The sequence below is a fragment of the Cervus elaphus genome, chromosome X, assembly GCF_910594005.1.
Source record: "Cervus elaphus chromosome X, mCerEla1.1, whole genome shotgun sequence".
Taxonomy (NCBI): Eukaryota; Metazoa; Chordata; class Mammalia; order Artiodactyla; family Cervidae; genus Cervus; species Cervus elaphus.
Window position 1 is genome coordinate 57,471,383 of NC_057848.1, and position 25,037 is coordinate 57,496,419.

A 25,037-nucleotide genomic window follows, 5' to 3' on the forward strand; every position below is an offset into this window, starting at 1 on the left:
TTCAGTCTGCTTACCTGCCTCACCAGTAGAAACCCCAATAAAGGTTCTTGCTCCCCATTTACCTGCTCCCTTTGCCTCCTGACCAACCCAGGGCCTTCCTCGTGTGGTTCCTCATGAGGTGCTCCCTGCTCTTGGGAACTGCCACAAACTATGTTTTCAATGGCAGTCATCTCCTAATCTGTTGGCCTTACCATACCTGAATAATAGTAAACCTATGCTAAAAAACAAGACCTAAATTAAATGGATACATATGCCAGAATCATGAACTGGAAGGCTCCATATTGTGAAGCTAGCTGTTCTCCCAAAATAAATACATAGAGGCAACACAATCCCAATGAAACCCTCAGCAGTTTATGCATACATGTGCGTGAAAATTAATATGTTTTTTTCTGAAATTTATATGGAAAGGCAAAGGCCAGGAATGACCAGGACAATCATGTCCTGGATGGCTTATACCAGGAGATACCAAGACCTATTATAAAGCTACTATAGTTAACTAAGTAGTGTATTTGTATGAGGATAGACCTTTTAACCAACAGAACTGAACAGAGATTCCAGGAACAAACCCACATAGATAATCTGATTTGTGATATTACAGGACACTAAAGAAAGGAGGAACCTGGTGGGCTGCCTTCTATGGGGTCACACAGAGTCGGACACGACTCAAGCGACTTACCAGCAGCAGCAGCAGCAGCAGCAGCAAAGAATGGATGTCTTTTTCCAGTCAGTGGTACTGTGTTAATTTGGCAGTCCCCAACCTTTTTGGCCCCAGTCATTGGCTTCGCTGAAAACAATTTTTCCATGGATGGGGGGTGGGTGGGGAGATGGTTTGGGGATGATTCAAGCACATCTCATTTATTGTGCTCTGTATTCCTAATCTAATGCCACCGTTGATCACACAGGTGGTAAGAGGTACTGGTCTGGGGCCCGGAGGCTGGGGACCCTTAGTTGGATAACCAAATAGAACAAAAGTGAATGTTGATCCCTGTCTTACCTTACACAAAAATTATTTCCAAGATGAACTGCTGATCTAAATGTGAAACGTGAAACCGTAGAATTTTCAGGAGAACATCTTCATAATAATGGTCATGGAAAAACTATGCAATGGTAAGAAACAGATTACATGGAAAGACGAAAGAAAAACAATAAAAATGAAAAAGGCTTCACCTTACTGGCAATCAAAGAAATGAAAGTGAAATGAATTATTAGGTACCCTTCTTGTTTGTCAGATACAATGGTTATAAAGTAATACTTTACTTTTAGCGAGGGTGTAATGATATGGGCTACCTTATACTTTATTAACAGAAGTGGAAATTTATATAATTGTTCCAAAAATCAACCTGAGAAAATTTATCAAGAGTTTGGAGAATGTTCATGGCTTTGATACAATTCCAATTCTAGAATTCTCACCTAAAGCATGAGCACAAAAGCAGATAAACATATATAAGGAAATGTTTATTATAATAGCATCCCTTAAAATAGCAAGGGCTTCCCCGGTGGCTCAGAGGTTAAAGCATCTGCCTCCAATGCAGGAGACCCGCGTTCGATCCCTGGGTTGGGCAGATCCCCTGGAGAAGGAAATGGCAACCCACTCCAGTATCCTTGCCTGGAGAATCCCATGGATGGAGGAGCCTGGGAGGCTACAATCCACGGGGTCGCAAAGAGTCAGATATGACTCACGGACTTCACTTCACTTCACTTCAAAATAGCAAAAGAAATAGAAACAAATTAATATTGTCTAATTTGGGAATACTGTTCATGGGGTTTTCAAGGCAAGAATACTGAAGTGGTTTGCCATTCCCTTCTCCAGTGGACCACATTCTGTCAGACCTCTCCACCATGACCTGTCCATTTTGGGTGGCCCCACACGGCATGGGGGTGGCCCCACACGGCATGGCTTAGTTTCCTTGAGTGAGACAAGGCTGTGGTCCTATGATCAGATTGGCTAGTTTTCTGTGACTATGCTTTCAGTGTCTGTTCTTTGATGTCGTCTCGCAACACCTACCATTTTACTTGGGTTTCTCTTACCTTGGACAAGGGGCATCTCCTCACGGCCTCTTGAGAAACCTATCTGCAGGTCAGGAAGCAACAGTTAGAACTGGACATGCAACAACAGACTGGTTCCAAATAGGAAAAGCAGTACATCAAGGCTGTATATTGTCACCCTGCTTATTTAATTTATATGCAGAGTACATCATGAGAAAAGCTGGGCTGGAAGAAGCACAGACTGGAATCAAGATACCGGGAGCAGCATCCAGGAGTTGGGCAGGCAGGCAAATTGGGTGGGTCACAGGCCCACACCTGACCTTAGGTGGGGATGCCAGGAGCTGGGGGTATGCCAGGCCCATGAAGGAAAGTACCCGATGGATGGCCCAGGCCGGCAGATCCCCCAGGACATCTGCAGGCCGCCTTAAGCAAGGGGGTGATGGCTCAGGCTAGAGCCGGCTCAGGCAGGCAGGGTAGAGGCCTGGCCCCGGGGCCCTTGGAGGGCTCCACTAGAGGCTGCCAATCGACTGGGGCCTCCCTGAGTGGCGGCTGGAACTCAGGATGTGTCTGCCAGCTAGATTCAAGCCCTCCTGGAAGCGACCAGCGAGGCGGTCATTCCTCTCCTCCAGGTGGTCCAGGCAGGTGTTGACCTGGTCCAACATGGGGTTGATGGCTGCCTGTACTGCTTTTCCGGCAAGCCGTCGACCTTGCCTTCCATGCTGACATCCACAGGCACACCCTGTTCCACGTGTCCTCCAGACACTGCAGGCTCCTGCACCTGCAAGGCTCATGTGGCGGCCGTAGAGTGAGACTGCACATTGGGAGCGCGGACGGCCGAGGCAGGGAGGGTGGAGGGTGGTCATTAAACCCTTGTGCTCATTGAAATCGTCCTCCTGGGGAAAAGAAAGCAAGACTGTCATAGTCTTTCCTGATTGAAAATGTGTCTGCTGGGTGGTGGGCTCGGGTATCTCCCCATTATTCCCAAAGATTTTACAGGCTGTGGCTGTCAACAAACTCATCTCTTCCCACCCAGGTCTAAGGGCCCCCCAGAGCTGCAATATGTCATCTCCCGCCTGAGGGGTTCCTCAGGATGTGGAGGTCGAAGAAGGGCCTCTGTACTGTCATAACACCTGGAATTTACTCTTTATCTCAGTATTATGACCTACTCCTGTTAAAGAATGACTTATCCATTAAGATGTGAGCAATTTGACTTAGCTATGCAAGTCCAAGTCAGCACCCGGGAGAGAAACAGGCTGAGATTTGGGGTTGGTGGGGGTGGTCCTACTTCTCACCTGTCCTCCACATACAGGATTGGCAGGTATTAATTCAATAATTAATCAATTGACACATTTTGTGTTTTGTAGGAGAACAAAGGATTTTGGACCTGGGGAATACTTGAGAGGTGTCTGCGTCATTTTTTCCATGTAGTGAGGGCTTTTTATGGGCCAGGCTGTATGTGTCTCCCTCAGTACTGTTGCTGTGGGGATAAACGTGGTGCTGAAAGGGGATCTCTGTGAAGCACTGGCTATCCCGGCACTCAGCAGCAGGGTCTCACTGCACAGGCACATGCATGTAGCCTCCCCGTGACTCCTGCACCATGTGTGCACTGCTAGAACTCTGTTATTTTGGTGGAGATCAAGGGTCTCTTAAATCTGTAAGACTCAGTGTTCCCCTCCCAACCCCACCACCACACACACACTCACACTCAGAGCAGGGGGTCCCTGCCTCCTTCTACCCTCCTTTTTCCTTAAATGTGGTGTCAACTTGCAGATGAATGACTGGGTGACAGGAAGCCTATAGGAAAAGGGGATGAGTAGGGGCCTGCCCATTCTGGGCTCCTTTTCTGCTTTTTGTTCTGGTTCATTTCCCCACCCCAGGTATGCCAAGACTAGAAAGGCATGGAGCACCTTTCTCCCAAGAGTTTGGGAGAGACTGGTGGTCATCTCCTGACATTCGGGATGGTTCTCCAGGTACTGAGGGATTCTGTTGAATCCTGCTACAAGGGTGGATCAGACTGGAGAGGCTGTGAGGATCCTGGAAGGCACTAGGGCAAAAGTCTCCTCCAGACACAAGCAAATGCAGGCTAGTCTGTGCCTTGCTTCCTATGTTGGTTTCCTCTAAGCCTTCCTCTTCCCTCCCCATTCTTTTTTTTTTTTTTTTTCCTGTCTCTACATCCCTCCAGCGATCATCTATCCATCTATCTATATCCCAGGGACACAGGCTAGGGACACAGCCTACAATTGCATCCTGGTCTCCAGGCACGGTGGCACAGACGTGAAGGTCGAGTTCCTGCTATGTGTGGTCTGAGTTTGTCTGCTGATTCAGACAAGTGATCTGGGTCAAGTATGGGCAGCCATTACTCTTCCAGATGTAGATCTACTCTCGGTGAATGACCCAAGTCCCAGAAGACGACCCACCACAATTTCTATACTCTGGCCCAGCCCTATGTTTGTGGCAGCATGGAGCCCATCCAATGAGGGGAAGAAGGAGGGTGGCAACTGTGACACTAACCATCCACATATAGGCTGAACTTCACAGGTTAAGAGCACAGTCTGCAGCCAGAATGCCATCAGTTCAGAAACTAGGCACGTGTCTGGGTTTACTAGGGACACTCTCACACTGACCAACTGATAGATGGGCCAAGGTCTTGATCAGGCAATATACAGAGGTAAGTTATAGAAGTGCAGTGAACATTCGATATCATTTTCATTCAAATGTTATTCAGTCTGCCCTCAAATATTATTCAAACACATTCAAACAAAGAAATTAAGACACGACTTTTCCCTATAAGATGTATTATGATGGTTGGAAAATCTAAAATTCAGAATGCAGGAAAACAGGCAGTTTCATTCCATTCGTGGGTGGATTAAGTTTGGGAGACAGCTTTTGTAGGAGGTGTGCATATATTATATAAAGTTGAGAATGTGAATGATTGTGTGTGTGTGTGTGTGCCCATGCACACGTGCACAGGTGCACGTGCATGCTGATGGAATCTAGTTCAATGGGGACACTCATGGCCTGGGCAGAGTGAGGAGCATCCAGGATTTGGAGAGGTAGGCAAGTAGGGTGGGTCACAGGCCCACTCCTGATCCCAGGAGGGGATGCCAGGCGGTGGGGGCTTTCCAAGTATGCAAAAGGGAAGTACCAGAAGGAAGGCCCAGGCAGGCAGATCCCAGAGGATATCTGCAGGCCACCCTCATCCAGGTGGTGAGGGCTCAGGCTAGAGCCCGGCTCAGGCAGGCAGGGTAGAGGTCTGGCCCCGGGGCCCTTGGAGGGCTCCACTAGGGGCTGCCAATCGCTTGGGGCCTCCCTGAGCAGGTGCTGGATCTCAAGATGCGTCTGCCAGTTGGATTCAAGCACTCTTGGAGGCTGCCAGGGAGTGGTCATTCCTCTCCTCCAGGTGGTCCAGACAGGCGTTGACCTGGTCCAACATGCAGTTGATGGCGGCGTATACTGTTTGTTTGGCTCTGCCGTTGTCCTTGCCTTCGGTACCCTCATCCACAGCCCTGTTCCACGGAGCAGCAGACAAGGCGGGCTCATGCACCTGCAAGACTCTCATGATATTGGAGTGAGGCCGAGATGGGTGCTGAGTCTCCCTTTTTCTGCTGACCCTCTGTTTTGATCTGTTCTGCACAGTGACACCCAAATGGTAGATTTGAAAAGCAAATTGGATCTTAATGGAGTTTACCACATCCAACCCACGTGTCCTTGCTATGGGCCACTTATCTTTTCCCCTTTATCTTTTGCACTTTATATCATTAACTCTCTTCTCCCCTGAGGCCAGAAGATGCATTCTTCCCTGAGAAGGCCATATTCTTTCACATTCCTGCTCCTGTGCACATGCTCCTCCTTAATCCTTTCAACTGCCTCCTCTCTTGCCCATGTTCCACGTCAACTCTCCTGCAACACACATTTCAGCCTGGTGCATCTTTTCTTCACAGACGGGCCTGAGACAGTCAACCAAACCTTCAGTACATTTTTACCAATTTCTCTTATCTGGGCACCACCCTAGTTGTGCCTTCTGGTAAAACCAATGAGTGGACAAGGGAGTTTATGTCATTCTCATGGGGAATATCGAATATCATGGGGGCTTCGCTAATGAAAGTTACTATTTCAGTGTCCCTCTATGTGCTATTGAATCTTCATATGTACTGTGCTATACATTGAGCTATATTATACCAGGAGTTAATGAGAGACTAAGCTGATGAATTGGAAACTGGTCGTACAAGTTTTAAGAAAAAGACATACAGATTTTGACGTGCAAAATTAATCAGTCAGCAAAGACATTAGCAGAGATGTAAGCAATAATTGTGGAACAAAACAACTGGCCAACTGGCCAACACGTTGTAAGATGTGGATTATGTTACATGAATGGTAAGTGGAAAAAGAATCAGAGAAAGTAGACGAGTGTTGGCAGAGCTAGCATGGGAAAGTCTCCAGAAAGGAGGTTGTATTTGACCAGAGACCTGCCTGGTGATAAGGTAACAGTCCTAGTTAGTGTGTGTTAGTCACTGGTCTAAATGCTTGTCATGAACTCATTAAGGGTCATGGCAGCCTGATGACAGAGTTCTTATTAGAATCCTCACTCTACTGATTAGGAAACTGAGACACAAAGCAATGAAGGATATTCAGCTGGTAGGAGGAATAATTGTGGTATGAATCCCAAGAGCATACCTCAATCCCATGTACTGTACACAGCAGGTAAGAATATGTGATTTTCTTCAGAGAGACCATGAATGTGTAATGAAGTATCAATTGGGCAAGAATGAAAGGCAGGCCTTTCCTGGTGGCCCAGTGGTTAAAATTCAGTGTTTGCATTGCTGTGGGCCCAGGATCAGTCCCCTGGTCAGAAAACTAAGAACCCATAAACTGCGCAGTTAGACAAGAGAAAAATGAAAAAACAAGAATTGCAAACACAGATTGAGGAGATACTGGTGATCTGAAAGATAGGACCTGTGTGGTAGTGGTCATTGTATGCCAGGGATTGAGAGGGTCCAGCATGTACCCATCTGCTGATGCCAGTCAGAGCAACAAGCCTAGCAACACATGGGAAAGACTTGGCAGATCCTGGGGTAGGATTCACATCAATGGCCCCAGTCTTATTTGTCTTCCCTCCCCATGTGGATTCATCATCCTTTACTGATTACTGGATAAGCCCTGCAACAGCTCTCCTGCCCTCTGGATCTTTGTCAGAGTCTCACCAAACAACCCCAGTTCTAGAAGAGCTCACCTGTAAGCTTTCTCTGGGCTTACAAAGGAGCAGCTAATCTAGTGGAAAAGAAACCCCTCTGAGCCAATATCTGGCTGTTTGTTTCTGGGATCTTAAATTCCTCACTCATAGTTTGGAACTAATTTTCATGTATTTGATCTTGCTGTTTCTTCCGAATTCTATTTGAGGACTATGAAGCCAAGTCTAACAGGTGTAGCTGGATGCGATGTTCCAGATTTATCAGTCAGAGTTATTCAAGGAAACAGAACCAATAAGAGGCATTTCATATATATCTATATCTATATCTATCTATCTATATCTACTTATCTATCTATATCTATCTATCTATAGCTATCTATCTATCTATATATTGGCTGTTCGTTTAGTCACTAAGTCATATCCGACTCTTGTGACCCCATGGACTGTAGCCCACCAGGCTCCTCTGACCATTGGATTCTCCAGGCAGGAATACTGGAGTTGTTGCCATTTCTTTCTCCTGGGGATCTTTGTGACTCAGGAATCAGACCTGGGTCTCCTGCATTGCAGGCAGATTCTTTACCAACTGAGCTATGAAGGAAGCCTGTGTATATATATATATATATATATATATATATATATATATATATATATATATATATATATATATATATATATATGTTGAGGTTTATCTTGAGTTTAGTTCCCTATTTATGGAGGCTGAGAAATTCCACAATCTTCTACCTACACGGTATAAACGCAGGAGACCCAGTGGTATATTTCAGTCCCAGTCTGAAGGCCTGTAAACCAGGAGGGGCTGGTGGTGTGAATCCTAGTTGAGGAGAAGGAGAAAACGAGGAGACTGGTTCTATCTCAAGCAGCGAGATAGGGAAAAAAGGGAAGAATTCTTCCTTTCTCTGCGTTTGGTTCCATTTGGACCCTCAACGTATTGGATGATGCCTACCCACATTGGGGAAGGCCTTCTCTTTCACTAAGTCTCCTATTCAAATGCTCATCTTGTCCAGAAACACCCTCACAGATACAACCAGAAATAATGTTTAATTTGGCCGCTCCATGACCAGTCAAGGTGGCATGTAAATTTAGCCGTCCCAGGTGGTAGGGCCACATCTTGGACTGCTGCATAACACTGCATACCATGAAGCCTCAGATACTGTCCTAAAGGATCTTTCCCACGGGAAGGACAGTGCTGGCATTAGATCATCTTTCCTCGGAGCACTGTGCACTGTGACCACGCAGTCCAGCTAAGGGACCCAGTGGCTATGTGGGCCACACACCATGTGGAGTGTAGATGAGTTCATCACTCAAGGTAGTCAAGCCTAGGGGAAACTGCGCCCTCTTGTTTGTACAACTCACAAAATGAGAGCAGGTGCAGAAATCTCTCAGCAAGAGGCCTCCTGGAAAGAAGTGGGCTTCCAGTCTCATTTTGCATAACTGTGAAGCATAGTCACATTTGCAGCAGCGATATGAAATCCTGATATCTTTCTTCCTATATCAATAGGAGAAATAACTCTTGTGGTTGGGGTGGGAATATGAATTCAGAAAAAGAGCTAGGGAAGTGATTTAACTCTGGGCCTTGTAGGAAGAACAAGATTTTCACAGACAGAAAACAGGAAAGGATATGGAATTCCTGAAAAGGGTGGTACCAATCCTAGCAAGCTTCAGAGACTTAGCCTGTTGTCAGTGCTCCCTGGTCTTCCCCAGATGTCTGCAACCTGAACTGACTTGCAAAATATCCAAGTGCAAACCTTGGATTCCTCACACCATGCACAGCCCAGTACTATCTGACTATCTGAGAGGGCTCAGAAACAAGTCCTCTGCATCTCTGCTCTGATACATCTCCATGTCCGAATCTCATGTGAAGAACTCACATTTTGCCTGGAAGGAGTGAAACTTGGAAGGCTTCCTGGAGGGGGATGGAATTGATCTAGGCCTGGGTAACTTGAACATGCATGCTTTCCAAAGTCTAAGATGACAAGAAACAAAGCACAATGTATGTGCAAGGGCCTAAGAAGTAGAGCTAGGCATTGAGGGATGGACACGGATATAGAAAGACATAAGAATATGAGCAGAGATTTCATGACGTCAGCTGGGCCTTGGCAAATGGACAGTTTCCCACCAGTAGACCTCCCTGAGAGGAATGGCCAATCTCCCCGTCAATCATTGCAGGCCCACCAATGACGATGTTGGGAGGCGGGGGCGTGAAACGTTGTGGAAGAAGCCCTAGCGCATGCCTAAGCTCTTGACTATCTGGATTGTGCTGTGGGGGCTTCCGTAGACCGTTTTCCTCGGTTAGGATTTAACATGGCGGCTCCCTTTCCGGAGATCGCAGAAGTGTAAGTTTTAATAACTTTATTCGTATCTGGCTGTCTGCGGTGTGATTTGGAGAGTCGGGTAGATGGTGTGTCCTCATGGACACTTTGACAAACGTGTTTGCGGGCTCCTGGGTGGATGGTGGAGACGATCTCTCAGGCACTTCCGGGTTTGGTGTTGGGCATTATTGTAATGGCATGATGAAACTTGAAGAAGACGTTCTTTGTTTAAAAGTGCGTCTCGGAGCCTCCTTCCCAGTTGTGGTCTTACTGCTTTGTCACGTTTGCGGCTTAAAGTGAGGGAAGGGCGGAGCGTTTAGCTGGGTGCGTGGGGGTGCCTGACAGTCTGACTGGTGAGTGGCGGCCGCCATGGAGCTGATTCTGCTTTCTATTGTAGGGCGTTTGGGGTGGATATATCGTTGCCGGGACTTGCTTCAAATGTTGATCTTGGCCATTTTGGTGACCTTTCTTAACCATTGAGGGTCTTTCTGTTCTTTCCCACGTGAAACGAGACAGTAAGGCTCGTGTAAGACAGTAAGGGATCGCGTGCGGTGTTAGGACAGCTGACGGCCCTTGGTTGCCTTGGTGTTTTGTGGATCAGGGGAAGGGGAAGTTTGCCCCAGCCACTCATGTTACGAGCTTCCAGCTTACCTAATTTTCCTGCAACTGTGTTAGGCTGTCCATCTGTAAGCAAGTCTCCTTGTAGATCTGTATAATCACTGTTTCCTTCAGGACCTGGTGATGGCAAAATCGAGTACTGGCCAGCCGATGGGCCTGTAATGAGAAGAGAGTGGACCTGGAATCAGCTGTCCAGACTTGCCATTTGAGTAAGTGCAACCTTATGTTCTGTGGGGCCACAAATGCTGGGAGGAGGGTAGCATCCATCCCATCAGCTGCAACATTTTTTAACATGGTGTTGAAATGTCTTCCCTGGGTCTCTAAGATAGGAACTTGCAACAGTGTCAGGATCACTCCCTGAGCAGTGCTCAGACACTATGTTTATAAACAATGTCTTTAACTAGTCAGTGGCATCTTGTTCCAGTTCAGCGTGAGTGCCATTATTACAGACATACTGAATTTATTAGAATGTCACCTTTCCAAAAAGCCTGATGTTGCCATTTTCACATCAGAGTTCGGATCTGTCTTGTTATCCTTTTGGATAACACTTTTAATGCCAGGCAGAAGCAGGCTGGACTGTATGGGATTGTTAAAAACAAATTTCAGGAATCCAGAGACTGTGGGAGTGCTGTTTTTTTCATGTAGGGGAACATGGATTTGAATGTAATTTCAAGCCAGCTCTATTTAGGAAAGGGGAGAAAGATGAGGCCTGTACACCAAGTGAGTGGCAGAGAATGATAGTCTGCCAGTCTATCCCCTCTATAAGAGGGTGGGCATTTAGTTTGCAGGGGTCCTGGAGATGTAGGCTAACAATTCAAGTAATATGCAGATCAAGACTTCATAAAATATTTACCCTTCTGCCATTTGTCGGGGATGGGTGGGCAGGGGACACGGTATTTTTATTTTTTGCCTTGCAGATATTGCTGAGACAGTGCATCGTGTTTCATTAAAAATAAATTTTAGTGTCTGAGTCTGACTCTTTCTTACTGTCATCTTTGAGCCTCAGTGTCCACATTTGCCAAATGGGAATCACACCTTCCTCTCAGGGATATCTTTTGTATGGTTTTTGTAAACTGCTCAGCACACAGGAGTTTCTGAAGGAATTAGTACACCATTTCCAGAATATGGGAACAGATCACTCTGGCTTCATTTAGATCATCTCCCTACCTGTCCAGGCCCACATTTCAACCAAACCTTTGTTTCCTTTCACAGGTCCAGGAAATTTCCTCAGATATTATGGGGCTTCTCTTTGGAAACCAGCCTTTTAAATCCTGCTGTGATGCCAAGAGGTAGCCCAGCAACTCACATCCTGCCTTGCTCTGAGCCATTTTCTTGTGTGGCCATCTCTGACGCCTTATGCCGAAGCTGATGTGGCTCAGCACCAAGTTCCATCACCAAGAGGGTGCTTGTTAACTGGCATTGCCGAAAAGGTCTCCTCGCTTTCATTGTCTGTGTAAAGTTACTTCTTTTCAGGGCAGCAGTAATTTGTTGAAAATCTGTGGAAGCATTTTTACAGTTGGTGTGGGGGGAAAGCGCTAAATAGAAATATGAACACTTCTATGGTGCACTCCAAGACACATCTAAGCTCTAGTTTCATGGAAACCTTGGGCTCCTCTGTTCCTTTATTACCACGGGTTTTATCCAGAAGGTGGCATCACAGAACCTGAATTTCATTCACCAAAGGTTAAAAGATAATCCACATTTCTTTGTGATTGGAAACTAAAGTGTCTTTTCTTTAGAGGGCATGTTTAAAGACTTTTTGTTCATCATGTAATCAGTGAAATTACTTTAAACCTGTGAAAGACGGGGATCGTGATGACTTCCTGCTCAGTGAACATCTGAAGCCTGAGATACTTAGAAAAACCTGTCCTAAGCCCATCTTCCTTCCCCAGGTGCCATAATGATGATCAAAACTGGCATATTTCCTAGTCAAGACAATTGAGAAACTTAAGAACAACCATGAGGCCTTCTTCCCCTTCCACACATACTTGTTCCCACTGCCCATCAAAGTCATCTTGGCTGACTTCATTAGAGGCAGGGATCAAGAAAACCTAAATGGATGGTTTAAGAGGTCAATCTGCTGTGTAGTGGCACTTCAAAATAAGTCACAAGGTTGAGGATTCCAAAAAGGTGACTCTCCAGTTGGTGACAGTCTCAGAAATCAGGGCTCTTGTGGAAAGAGAAGGTAATCATCTTCTGAATTTGAGATGGAATCTGGCTTGCTGGTTCTTTCCCAGGAATTCATTCCTATGCCAGCCATGTCACTTAGCCTCATGAGACAGTACCTCAGTGAATGTGTACTCACTTGTGGGAAGGTTAATGTTCTATAAATTCTTGGTGTGAGGTATTCCTTTTGATACATACCACAAGTGGGATTGCTTGGCTAGATGGTAGTTCTCATTTTCATTTTTTGAGGGGCTTTCATACTGTTTTCCATAGTAGCTGTACCAACTGAATCTTGAACAAATGAGTTTCATGAGTGGTTCTCAGGCCACTTTTGATTGTCGGTTCTTTTCAGGAGAAGTACTGTAGAGATTAGGGGCTCAAAGCAGGAAGGAGTTCCCTGATCAGGAAAGATGGAATGACTGACTACATACGGACCTTCATTGGGGTGCCTAAAGCCTATGGGTGGGGAAGGGGCTGGGAAGAGTGACCTTCTGTAGAGCTGCTCTCAGAGCACAAGGAGAAAGCTAGACAGGAGGACATAGGCCCTCAATGTGAATGGTGCATTGGACTTCCTATGGTCAAAAGTGTCTCCTACCTATTTCTCAATCCCTGGTACTGCCTGGGATCATTGTAGCAAGGGGACTGAACATAATAGTGCACATCGCTGAGTGTGACATGAGAGTGGATTCCTTTCAGGGAAAGGTGAGACTTTCATGATGAAGGCTTTACCCTATGTGACAGCATTCCTCAGAGTTCTGGACCTCACTGTTAGGGATGTTCTTGTGATCCTGGTTCAGTCTGTGCACTGCCTTAGGCTGTGAAAAGCAGCTCAGGAAAGGTGACCTTTCCCCCTCCTATACTGTGGCCTAGAGCAGTATCGTGAGAGGGTCTCTTGGGAGGCGCCCACTGAAGGTGACTGCACTTGGGAGAGTAGACTGCTCAACTCTTCTGTTGAGACTACCTGTGCCCATAAAGAGGCACATGCAAGTGAACTGCTGTTGCTGGTGTGTTCTACTAATATACCAACAAGACACTTCTTCCTTTGACACTCACACAACTTAGGTGCCTTGGTAAAGTCCTAAAGAAGGCAACAGCAGCATGTGGGGCATTGGAAATGTTGAGTCTGGGGCAGAAGTTGGCGGTAGCCTGATGTCAGAATTCTGTGCATTGTGCCCAGCGAGGGCACATTGGGAATCCTGAGGAGTCCTGACTCTGTTTGTCAGAATGTGGTTGGAAATTTCCACATTCACTTTCTGCACTCTTCCACTGAGCACACTCTGTGCATTGGCTGGAAGACAGAGGTCCGATGGGTCTTGTCAGTGAACTGTCCATGAATCCAGGGCCATTTGCTTCCTTCGGGGCATATGCCGATGAGCCTGGATGTCCAGGAACCTCCCGAGTCAGGTGCCCCAGCTGGAGGATGAAGCCCTTGTATTCCTCTTGCTGGAGAGGGCTGCATCCCCAGGCTGTCGCTGTCTCTCCCACCCGTGTATCTGCTAGAAAGCCTTTCTAGAAGAAAGGGTGGCTGGTGGTGGCTCCTCTTCCATTTGGTTTTTCCTGTTGGTGGGGGTGACATTGCCTCAGGGTTACCTTCTCTGCACTCTCAAGGAAGGTGTTGTTGGTACAACAGTGGAGGGACAGTTATGCATTGTTTGTGGTGGTGTGCTACTGGAGTGGGGGAGAGGAAAGGGGAGCTCAATTGGGGGAGGGACAAGGCCTGATGCTTTCCCCATGTCAGGCTTTTGCTTTCTCTTGATTCAGGAAATTTGGGTCCAGCAGGACTATGAGGAGGAGGCTCTGAGAGTATAAGGAAAGATTGCCAGTGTGGAGGATAAGGGTCTTTGGTGTGACGACTGTGGTGGGCATTGTGGGTTTAGGGCTCTTTCTCTTGTCTCCTTTCTCCATTCTCGTGCCCTTCCATTGGATTAGCATAGCTGAGGCAGAAAAATTAACAATAGCCCCTGATGGATATACTATAAGAAGATATGGCTTTCGTATAAACTAAGACATTTATTATGGGAACAGGATTATTTTCCATTTTCCCAAGTGAATTGTGATTTTGTCTGCAGGTGAAGGCTTTGCTGTCTCTTCCTTGCTCTGTGTTGCCTAGACCTGTGACAAATGGCTGTTATGGAGGGGGAGCTCTTTGTCCAGCTGAACTGTTGCAGAGTATATAATCTAAGGGAGTTCTGAGAAGGGACTGCTGTTGCTTACACTTTTTTTTTCCCCGGAGATATTTCCTGCCCTTTTCCTGTAGCTTTATGGGCTCTTTGTCACTGCTTTTGCTGCCAGGTCCCTGAAGGAACACTCTTGGTTTTTCAAATTCCCAAGAGGCTTCTTTAACTTACAGAAAAGATTTGCATACATTGCAGAGAGTCAGAAATGGCAGCCTATTGCCTGGAGAATCCCAGGGACTGGGGAGCCTGGTGGACTGCCATCTGTGTGGTCACACAGAGTCAGACAGGAATGAAGTGATTATCAGAGTCAGACAAAGACCTGACCACACTCCAGAGTTTTTGAGGAAAAGTGAGAAAGAAGTCCTCGTCCCTTTCCAGCATGAGCAATTTAATTTTCCTTATTTAGGTGTCCCTTACAATGTGTTCCCTGTGAGATACCAGGTTCCCTGGGTACCTTCACCATCCCTCCAAGTGCTGATTCTGAAGTCCTTGGCATAGCCAGAACTGTGCAGAGAACTTTCTCAAGAGGAACTTGTGGAAACAGCACCTGAAGGACAAGTACAAAGTATGAGTAACTTCTTATCCTCTAGGAGCTTTTTACCCATACATATGTCCTCAGGGCGAATTCTCTGTGATCAGTAGTATCACTGCAGATGACGATTAAAACTTCAAACCTTGTTTAGAGATGGTTTAAGTCACTCTACTGACGTCAACACTCTGTTGGCAAGGAGAGCTGACCTTCATCTCTAACCTTCCCTTTCTCAAGCACTCTGAAGGAGCAGAGATTTGATCTCCAGTTGGCAGAGGTCCGATTTCTGTGTCTTGTGGTGCACAGGCCCTGCTAGAATACTTGGGAGGAGGCAAGGACTCAGATCCGGCAGAGTTTTACTTATGGAAGTTTAGTGTGCAGCTCTGTCAAAAAGAGTGGACAGAATGAGCCAAATCTGTGCATTCCTGGACAGTTTGAATGGTCTCTTCATCCCTATGGATTTAAATTTGCCCTGCCAGTCCACTATGCTGACTCTAGCATGCACCCAAAATGGGTTACTGAATGTCACCAGCCAGGCCACCTCACTGTTTCGATTTGAGTTGGCTTTCTGAGCTTCCTTTGCTTCTCCTTATACATGTGCAAGCCTCCTGTACTACTTCTTATCAGCTTTGGAAAGAGCAGTAATGGACCCACCTCAGTGAATCCTAAGGAGATTCACTGGTTTACCCAGCCTCCCCCATCAGTCAGACAAAGCACCTTCCAGAATGCTCAAAGGCCTGTTGCAGATTTTCCTCTAGTATGTTGTCAATGTACTGAGCTACAGGATATAGGATATAGTTAAAGCCAGGAACCAAGCACCTGTGCATCTCCTCCAGACCCCGGAACTGATGTGTCCTGAAAAGGCTAAGAGGGTAGATCTTGTTCTGTCATGTTTCTATTCCCAAATACTACTAATAATAAATTACAAAGGTGGAATGAAACTTCAGAGTGGATGGGTGTGTTTATGGTATAGGTTATGGAGATGCTTTATGGATGTATACTTATCTCCAGACTCATTCAATTGTATACCTTAAATGTGAACATCTTTTTGTTTGTCAGTCATTGCTCATATGTCAATATAGGGGTTCAAAAAATAATTAAAAAAAGATCCTTCCATGATCACAAATGACTGCCCCCTCCCCACATGTTATTAGATTTTTGAACTGAGAGGGAAGAATGTTTCTCCTTGGAGCAATGGGTAATGCCATTTACAGCTTCTGTATTATGGTTTTGCCTTGGTTTCTCTATGTATACATAGTATTTGCATTAGTGATGTGTAAAGTTAACCTTTAGTCCTTAGGATTTTGAATTTCATAGAATCACAGCAGTTCTACAGAAGTGGTCAACTTCATGCAGAGGACTTCAGCTCAAGGAGTGACCTTGTGACATCAGTGAGTTGTCATTTGACCAGAAATTGGCTTTTGGGTATTGTGCCTTTGGGAATGGCTTGGACTTTGGGTTGTTTTCATTTTGTATAATATGTGCTTTTGTGCTTACTCAAGAAATCTTTAAAAATATTGTACCCATGGGGGCATGTAAAAGTGTGTGTGCTCTATTTGTATTCCACAGGAAGGAAGGCACTGTCTAAGACTCACTGGTCTCTCTAGCAGGCCTCTTTTGTCTGAGACCTTCCCACAGCCTTCTATTTTCTGTGTCACTGAGTTTCCTGGCCATAGCTACTTGGTTTGGTGCATTTTTCATCTTATCCTAGTTGAGCCAGTAATACTTTTGTTATGGTTTGGGACTAGACCCACAAGAATGAGTGAGAGCCTGCAAAGGTTCACTGGTAACCTTTCACTGCAGAGAAGATTCGTTCAGAAGCCAGTAGGACCAAACTAGAAGCAGGAAGCACACAGTTAATTCCTGCTGAAGCCTGCATTACCATCTCGGTCCCTTGTGCCTGAGACATCTTTTATTACACCACACCACTAGGTCTTCTAAAGATTTTGTAATAGCAGAATTACATTAGCTAAGTGGGTAGAATTTTTTGCCATTGTTTATTCTTTAAACATATTAATACATTTTCCAGTTCTAACTGGAATTAGACATGCAATTAACTAAAATTGCATGTCTTACATGTATAGCTTACCATGGTTTAAACATTTCAGCAGGGACTTCCCTGGTGGTCCAGAGACTGAGACTCCATGCTTCCAATGCAGGGGGCCGAAGTTCGTTCCCTGGTTGGGAAACTAGATTCCACATGCCACAACTAAATCACAGTGCAGCCAAATTAATTAATATTAAAAATATATATAAAAAAAACATTTTCCCAGAAAATAGCCTTACTGTGGTCAGTAACCCCCTGCCCTCCCCCACAGGAAAGGAGAGTAAGACTGGCAGTCTCTTCTGCCTGTGGATCTTCAGGGTGGCTGGGTGCGTTGCTCTTCCTGGCATTTCATAAAGATCTTGGGCTGAAGGTGGCAGCAATTCCGTTCTTACCATTCAGTCTAGAGGGTCCCAAGCTTCGATGTCTCATTTCCTGCCCGAGAAGTTCATCAGGATGCAGAGCTCAGATCACTTCTCTTTTTCTCTAATTGCAGCTTGAAATTTATATCCCTTTGGTTATCCTCTCCTGCTACAAAATGATCCTCACATAAGACTGGAAGCCATCTCCCATTAGCGCTATTTCAGGTCAATGGGTGTGATTTTACCTGAGACATTTGCATTTAGACTGCCAAACACCGTGAAATCCCACTACCATTCTGATCTTCATTGACAGGCCAAGCCTCACCAGAAGCGCTTTCCATGGAGGCGGGCCGAGGGCAGGGGAGGGCGGGGCCGCGAGCCTTACTGGTGCCTGCGCGGGCCCCACCCTCAAGAGCAGATGGTTGCTAGTGCACAGGCTTAATATGGAGGTGGAACTAGGGCTGGAGGGGCGGGAGAAGAGGGTTAGGGGAGGGGTGGAGCTGATAGTCATAAGGAGGCGGGATCAGAAACGAGGGGCGGGGCCTAGGTTTCCCCAGGCGGGCGGTGGGTGAAGGCTAGGGGCCAGGGGCCAGGGCTGGAGCCCAGGACTCTGCATTTTGCAAGATGAGGGTGAGGCCTGCTGCACTTGGAGCAGAGGAGTCAGCCAGGTGCCCACCCTCCCTGCCGAGTCCGCCAATCACTTGCCCTTCGGAGCTCCTTGGCTTGCATGAGATTCTGTGAACACATTTTCCTGCATCTTCATGCATCTCTCAGACAGATTATTGGCACCTACGCTGCAGATGATGCCTGCGACACTAATGGGAAAGCCCCAAATACTAGCCAGCATAATCCAGAGCAGCATGTTCAAAGAATGCACCTTGACCAGGAAATGTAAGGAAGGTTGAATGTTAAGAAAGCTCTCAATTTTCTATACCAAAAGACTAAAAGAACATAATCTGGTCATCTGCATCAGCTTTGAAACGATAAAAATGGTTATCTGATGTTACGAGAGGCATTTGCCTTTGGTCTATTACCATTAGCAGAAAATCAAATTACCACTTAGATCATTAAGTTACTTTCTCTGACATCATCATCACATATAAGGGACATTCTCCGCTGCACTGCATGGTGCGCGCGGGGGTGCGTGCGCCACGGGGGCGCGTGCGCCGCGGCCGTACACCAAGATAAACCTCTCTTTGTGATAAGGGCCACGCAGAAGCAATCAGCCCAAGTCCCTGAGAAGAAGCCCTGGACCCTTCCACCATCCTTAAGCGGAATCACAGACAGGAGGTTTCAAGACTGAAAATCTGTAATGACAGTGCGCAGTCTTATTTTAGAAAACGTGAAATGAGGAAGGCTGTGGTCTCCAAAATTCTTCCCATACTACCTTTCTTGTCACTGCTATTTTCCTGAATTCCTGAGTAGCCAGGACACAAGGTGAGTTCCGGAGGGTTAACTTAAACTTCTAGTGTCTTCAGCAATTCATCATATTTAGGATCAGTTCTGTCATCCTAGACTGACATTTGGTCTGTAAAAGTATTGGTGGACAACATGCTTTTTCACATCTATAACTTTTTTTTTACATGCTGCAAAACAAATTCAAAGCGACATCAAAAGAAATAGTTGTCTTGGGTGAGAAGCAAAACAAGGCTAAAATTTCATCCCCAAAACGCAGCAAGTGCAGTCATTTTTCCTCACAATTTTTCCTTTGGGATTTGCCATCTGAATAACACAGTAGCATCTAGAAGATTTGGATACATGTTGCCGTGGGTGGTAGTGTCAAAGATAAACAAAGCCAGACACTAAAGTGGTCAGGACAGATTTTAATCAGTAACATACTATTGCAACACAGAAAATACTCCAGCGTGACCTTAGATTTGAACAGAAGTGACTGGGTGTTTTTAAAGGGAAAATGAAGGGATAAGGAAGGGTGTAAGTGAAGGTTCAGTAGAGTCAGGGAAGTGAAAAATTACAAAAAGTGGAAAGTTGTTTGAAGGGAGTCAGTGTGAAACCCATCTGGGTTTATTGACTGGTGCCTGTCAATATGTAGGTCCTCCCCTTCCACAGAACCTGGGAGAAAGGGACCCTAAATTCTGCTGTTGCCTGGAAGAAACAGTAACTTATTTTGGCAGCCTTGAGTTTTCTAACACAGGCATGTTGAAGGGGACTCAGGTCATCCTTGGGAGGAGACCCTGAGCTGTTACAAACTATTTTAGTATTTGTTCACATCTTTATTGACCAAGTTCGAGGCTTAAGTGAGAAGAGGGCTCAGAGGAGACTAGCTAGAGTTTGGTCGAGGAGAGCACCTTTATCAGCAGACCACAAGGCTTCAGTGGTATGTGACACCAATCACAAGCCCACACGATAGAGCAGAGGGGATCTCATAGGCCAAGATGCATGGAACTGCCTCATGTGGGATGGGAGAGCAGGGCCTGAGCCACCCGCAGGGTGGACTCTCTCTTTCCTCTCAGTTCTGTCTACTCATGCACACAAAACAAAGTTCTGTTCTGCTGAGAGTGAACCGGCAAGACAACTTTGACAGGGAGCAAGAATTTAGAAAACAGTGGACAGCCTGCAAAATGTGTATTGGAGAGAGCCCAGATGCTCCTTCCTCTGTGCCCTGCTGTCCTGAGGACAGCTTGTGGGTGGTGTACATTAATATATGCCCATATAGCACTCAGGAACTTTGCTCTACCCTCCTGGAAAACTCCCAGTTACTGTCCCCACTGCCAGCCTTGGAGAGGATAGGGTCAAGAGCTATCGGTCTTTTGTGTCACATGCAGATAACATGTCAGTATTTTCCAGGCTAGCTTTTGGGGTGGGGATGGAGTTGTGGGTGGGGTAGACATAGCTTCCTGCACTCGTGCTCAGGAGCTCTGCTTGCAGAGTGGCTCAGGAGTCTATATATTTCAGAGTTCTCCAGGAGATTTAAGCTTCCAGGCTTCCAGATATGGAGGTTTCAAGGTTCCAAGAGCCTCCTTGACTAGGCTCAGTACTCCTACAGAGTTCTCCCCCTGTCGGGGTCCAGCCTCAGCAGGATCCAGGGCTATCCTCAGGATGAAGGGCACTGGCAAGAGAGAGAGAGAGAGAGAACAGGGAAGAGAGGTCAATAAAGTCTCTTGTTCCTTATCGGTCGGGGCACTCTGGCCAGTTGTCCGCGTCAGCAGGAGACCAGGGACAAAAGGGTCCCAGGTGCGGCCACTGGGTCTGGTCCATTGGCATGCAAGCTGGCCCCTGAGTACCCCGAGTGGTCAGGATGTCAGTCTCAGTGAAGAATAGTCCCCACCAGTTGCAGGAAGGGGGACCCCTTTCAGGGCCAGAAACTAGGCTCTTGTGTAACACTCGAAAATGAATTGCCCGAGGAGAAACGTGTGCTGACAAAGCAAGACACTTTATTGGGAAGGGTACCCAGGTGGAGAGCAGGATGGTAAGGGAACCCAGGAGAACTGCTCTTGAGATTTTTGTGCCTTGAAAGCACCCTTCTTCGTGAAAAACCTAAGGGAGGACCTTTACCCCCATATGGAGGGGGAGGCATGGGGGGTTGAGATCACCCCATGCTTTTTTTACCCTGTTCTGAGGATTCTTTAGGGATTTTAGGATAGAATTTTACAGAAGGCCTAATTGGAGATGTATCTCTTAGAATTTTAGGAGCGTCTTTGGCAAAAATGGACCAGTCCTCATTAGAATGATAGCGAGCTGCTGCTTCCTCTAAACCTTCCTCATCTTGGGGTGAAAGTTGTTTTTCCTTTTCGTCCCCACCTTCTGGATGACTATTGGTGTTCATAGCAGCTAACATATCTCTTAACTGTTGATAGCTCGGTTTGGACTCAGCATCGTCCTCATTTCCCTTAACTTTCACTCTTTCGGATTCGTGAGTCGGATCTAAGGGATCTCTAATCATACTCCGCAGGGAGAAGGTACCAGTGGGCACCTTCCTCTGGTCCATGCAAGGTATAATAATCTCTTAACTGTTTTCCCACCTTTTCCCATGTATCTAAGTTAACAGTGCCCTCTCCTGGGAACCAAGGGCATTGCTCCTGTACAAATGTGAAAAAAGATTGAATGCTGGCTTTTTTTTTTACTTTAATACCTCTCTTGTTTAATAGTTGTAATATTACCCCAATAAAAAGTTGCCTTTCCTTTGACTCACTGTTACCCATTTTTGTTAGCAACTAGAAGAAGAAAAAGGAGAGGATCTTAATCTTAGAAAAGAAGGAGCCTGAAACGTACCCACCTTTCTTACCCGGCCTTTCTTATGCAGGGGGGCCTGTAGCGCCCTAGTGGGGTCCTAAAGAAGAAACCTGAAGACTACCCACTTTTCTCAGCCTACCTATCAGGGCCTTTTGTGATCAGGTTCTTTATGCTGTTTATGATTAAGGTGTTGTGAGCAGTCATGTGCATTAGTACGCATTTGCCAAACAAGCCAGAGTGCCAGCAAAAGGGTTTTCATTGAAACATTTCCTTCATTCCTGGTCCCTTCATAGGGAACCAGCATCCAGGAGGTTTATTATTTAGGGTTCTATGTTGGTCTTTATTTAGAGAAAGAGGAGCAGGAGAACTCTCGGCAGGCAACGCAAAGATCCGTAACAGGACGAACAAGGAAAACAGCAAGAGGGGGAGGATACATGGTTGGGTAGAGGCCGGGGTCAACCTGGAGGGTCCCTTGAGCCTGAACAGCCTTGCGTTTCAGGTCTTCTCCTCATGACCTTGTCATGGGTGGGATCTCCCATAATGACTCCTGGCACCCCCACCCCCACCACCACATTCTGTAGGTCAAGGCCAAGTCACAGACCAGCTCAGATTCAAGAGGGTAGAGAAATAGACTGCACTTCTTGATGGAAAGACTGGCATAGTCCCAGTGCAAAGGGCTGCACATCTAGCAATGGAAGGAATTGTTGGAACCTTCTTTGCAATCAACTGACCAATCTACCTAGAATCAATATTTCACCATTCCAGGTGCTAAGGAATTGTTATGGAGTACTTGGCATGCAAGGATTCACAGCTCCTCATTTAGCCATTTTAAAAGGATATCCAAATGATCCTCTCTTAAAAGGGTGGCTTGCCATGGTTAATCACTGATTATCATGGTTAAATGGTATGTTCAAGAAGCAGGCATGGGCTGGAATTGCACAGTACCATCAGTCATACATAAATATGTTAATAATCATTGTTGCTTTTACACAACAGAATACACTCAACCAGTTTAAATTAGCAAATATGTATTAGAGATATATTAGGTTATAATCTGTGGGAAAGATAGTGGAACAGACTCTAGGTTCGGCTTCTTGGACCAACTCTGGTGGAGAGGCGAGGGAGAACTTAGAAATCACTAGCATCAGATTGGCAGAACCTAAGTTATATGTCTAAAGCTTAGCAGCAAGGGAAGCTAGGAAAAGCAGGGAGTTTAGCGAGGGAGGAGGGCATACAGTTCTATGGGTTTTAATAGTCTTTTTATACAGTAGCTGTATCACTCCCCAAAGAACTCCCTTCTACAATCACTTTATATTGATACCCTCCCCCCAGCAATATACTCTGGCACCCACTGATCTCTCCATAAGTCTAGTTCTGTCTTTTCAAGAAAGTCATATAAGTGGAATCATGTAGTATGCAACTGTAGTGACTAGCTTCTTTCACTCAGCACAGCTTTGCAGTTCATGCAACTTGTTCAGTATATCAAGAATTCATTCCTTTTTATTGCTGCATCTCAGTGTATGAAAGTGCCAGTGTTTGCTTATCCTTTCACTGGTTGAATGATATTTGAGTTGTTTCTAGTTTCTGGCAATGATGAATTGAGCTGCTATATGTCTGTGCAAGTTTTTGTGGAAACACATGTTTTCAGTTCACTTGGGTAAATACCTAGAAGTGGGATTGATGAGTCATGTGGCGCATGCCTGCTAAGCTGCTTCAGTCGTGTCCAACTATTTTCAGCCCTATGGAAAGTAGACTGACAGGCTCCTCTGTCCATGGGATTCTCCAGGCAAGAATACTGGAGTGGGTTTCCATTTCCTTCTCCAATGCATGAAAGTGAAAAATGAAAGTGAAGTCACTCAGTCCTGTCCGACTCTTAGCGACCCCATGGACCGCAGCGTACCAGGCTCCTCCATCCATGGGATTTTCCAGGCAAGAGTACTGCAGTGGGGTGCCATTGCCTTCACTTTTCATACCTAGAGTTACACTATTACAATCATTCATCATATATCAAGCTATACATTTGATCAATTGCTTCAAGTCTAGTCATCATTTTCATTGGCGGCTCAGTCACACACTTGGTAATACAATAAGAATCTTGTGAAACAAAATACAAATGGTATAGTGGAATTAAAAAGTAAATATTTCAGCCATGAGCCTCCCACACCAGTTTTCTTAAAAGATTGTCAAGACTAAGGAATGGGTCACTTAAAGCAGAAATCTGATTTTTCATGTGGTTCAAATGTGTTACATTAAAGGATTTACAGGTATGAAAATCTGGTATTCAGTTTGAATTATAGCAAAGATATCTCCCTGAGATGCTGTAATGTGTCAAGGGCCTTGCAGTTGTGTAGCAAAGCCTTTCTCATCATAGAGATCTCAGAATTCAATAGGCTAATAGCCCAATTACTATCATTTAAAGCTTATGAAAGTTGTTAAGGCATAGATATGGTCAATTATATCCTCCAACCCCATTGAAGGCACACACACACACACACACACACAAGCTGCTAAATGGTCATACCAGTAGAATACACATTTTGACCCATTGCCATCATACCAATGGTAGATTGGTTAGTGTTACCTCTAATTCGTTATCATGTATGACCTTAAATTCATGGGAATCCCAGGCTACACCTTCATATCCATCCCTGTAGATGTGAAGGCCATAAATTAGTTCCACAATTCCACTGAGTTCCATACCAATCACTCTCTCTAAGGGTAATAATAGACATAGTTCAGAAAGCACCCAGGCTTGTCTCATGAGTACCAGGTGGATCAGTTTTTGTATGATTTAACCCTTCCCAACATAGAGGAGCTTTTAAATGACCATAGCCTGATATTAACCACGTAGATCCACCCCATAATTGTGGGAATTTAACTTTTCGTAGATGAGAGGTTAATTTTCTTTAATTGAGACTTAGCTCATCACTCTGATTGAGTTTAAATGACCCTAAGAGAAAACTTAAATCTATGGCCAGCACCCCCAGAGCAGGTATTATTAATTGGCCAGGTGAGAGAATCCCATCTAGTGATATCATGAAGCTAGAACAGGACTGAACACTCATCTAAAATAAATTTCCTAGTGGGTATCCCTAGAGAACAGAAATCCACCAAGGTAACCCAGAAGTACTAGACAAAGGTAATTGGCCACAACCAAACAATTGGGTTGAGTTTTACTTTTTTTTTAAGGCCAATCAGATTAGAGCTCATTTACAAACTGATCTCAGCAATCAGCAATATTATCAAAAGAAACAAAGACACACACTGAGACATACATACATCCAAAACAGACAAAGAGACCCTATAGCTTTGTTTTCCAAACTTAGTTATGCATTAAAAATGGTTGGAGTAAGATTTTAAAAGGTTTTGTTCTCCTTTTGTTCCTTTTGGTTTCAGGAATTAGATATGGTCTAGATCCAGAGAAATCTGCTCTAAAGGTATAGGAAGAG

The 25,037-nt window shown here is 45.5% G+C and overlaps 1 long non-coding RNA gene across 1 annotated transcript; it reads left to right on the forward strand.

Annotated features, from left to right (window-relative positions):
- Window positions 1-9,416: 9,416 nt before the first annotated feature.
- LOC122689650 lies at window positions 9,417-15,776 on the forward strand. The gene is made up of 3 exons (XR_006339873.1): window positions 9,417-9,525; window positions 10,234-10,328; window positions 11,332-15,776. It is a non-coding gene; the product is annotated as an uncharacterized LOC122689650 (long non-coding RNA).
- The last annotated feature ends 9,261 nt before the right edge of the window (window positions 15,777-25,037 follow it).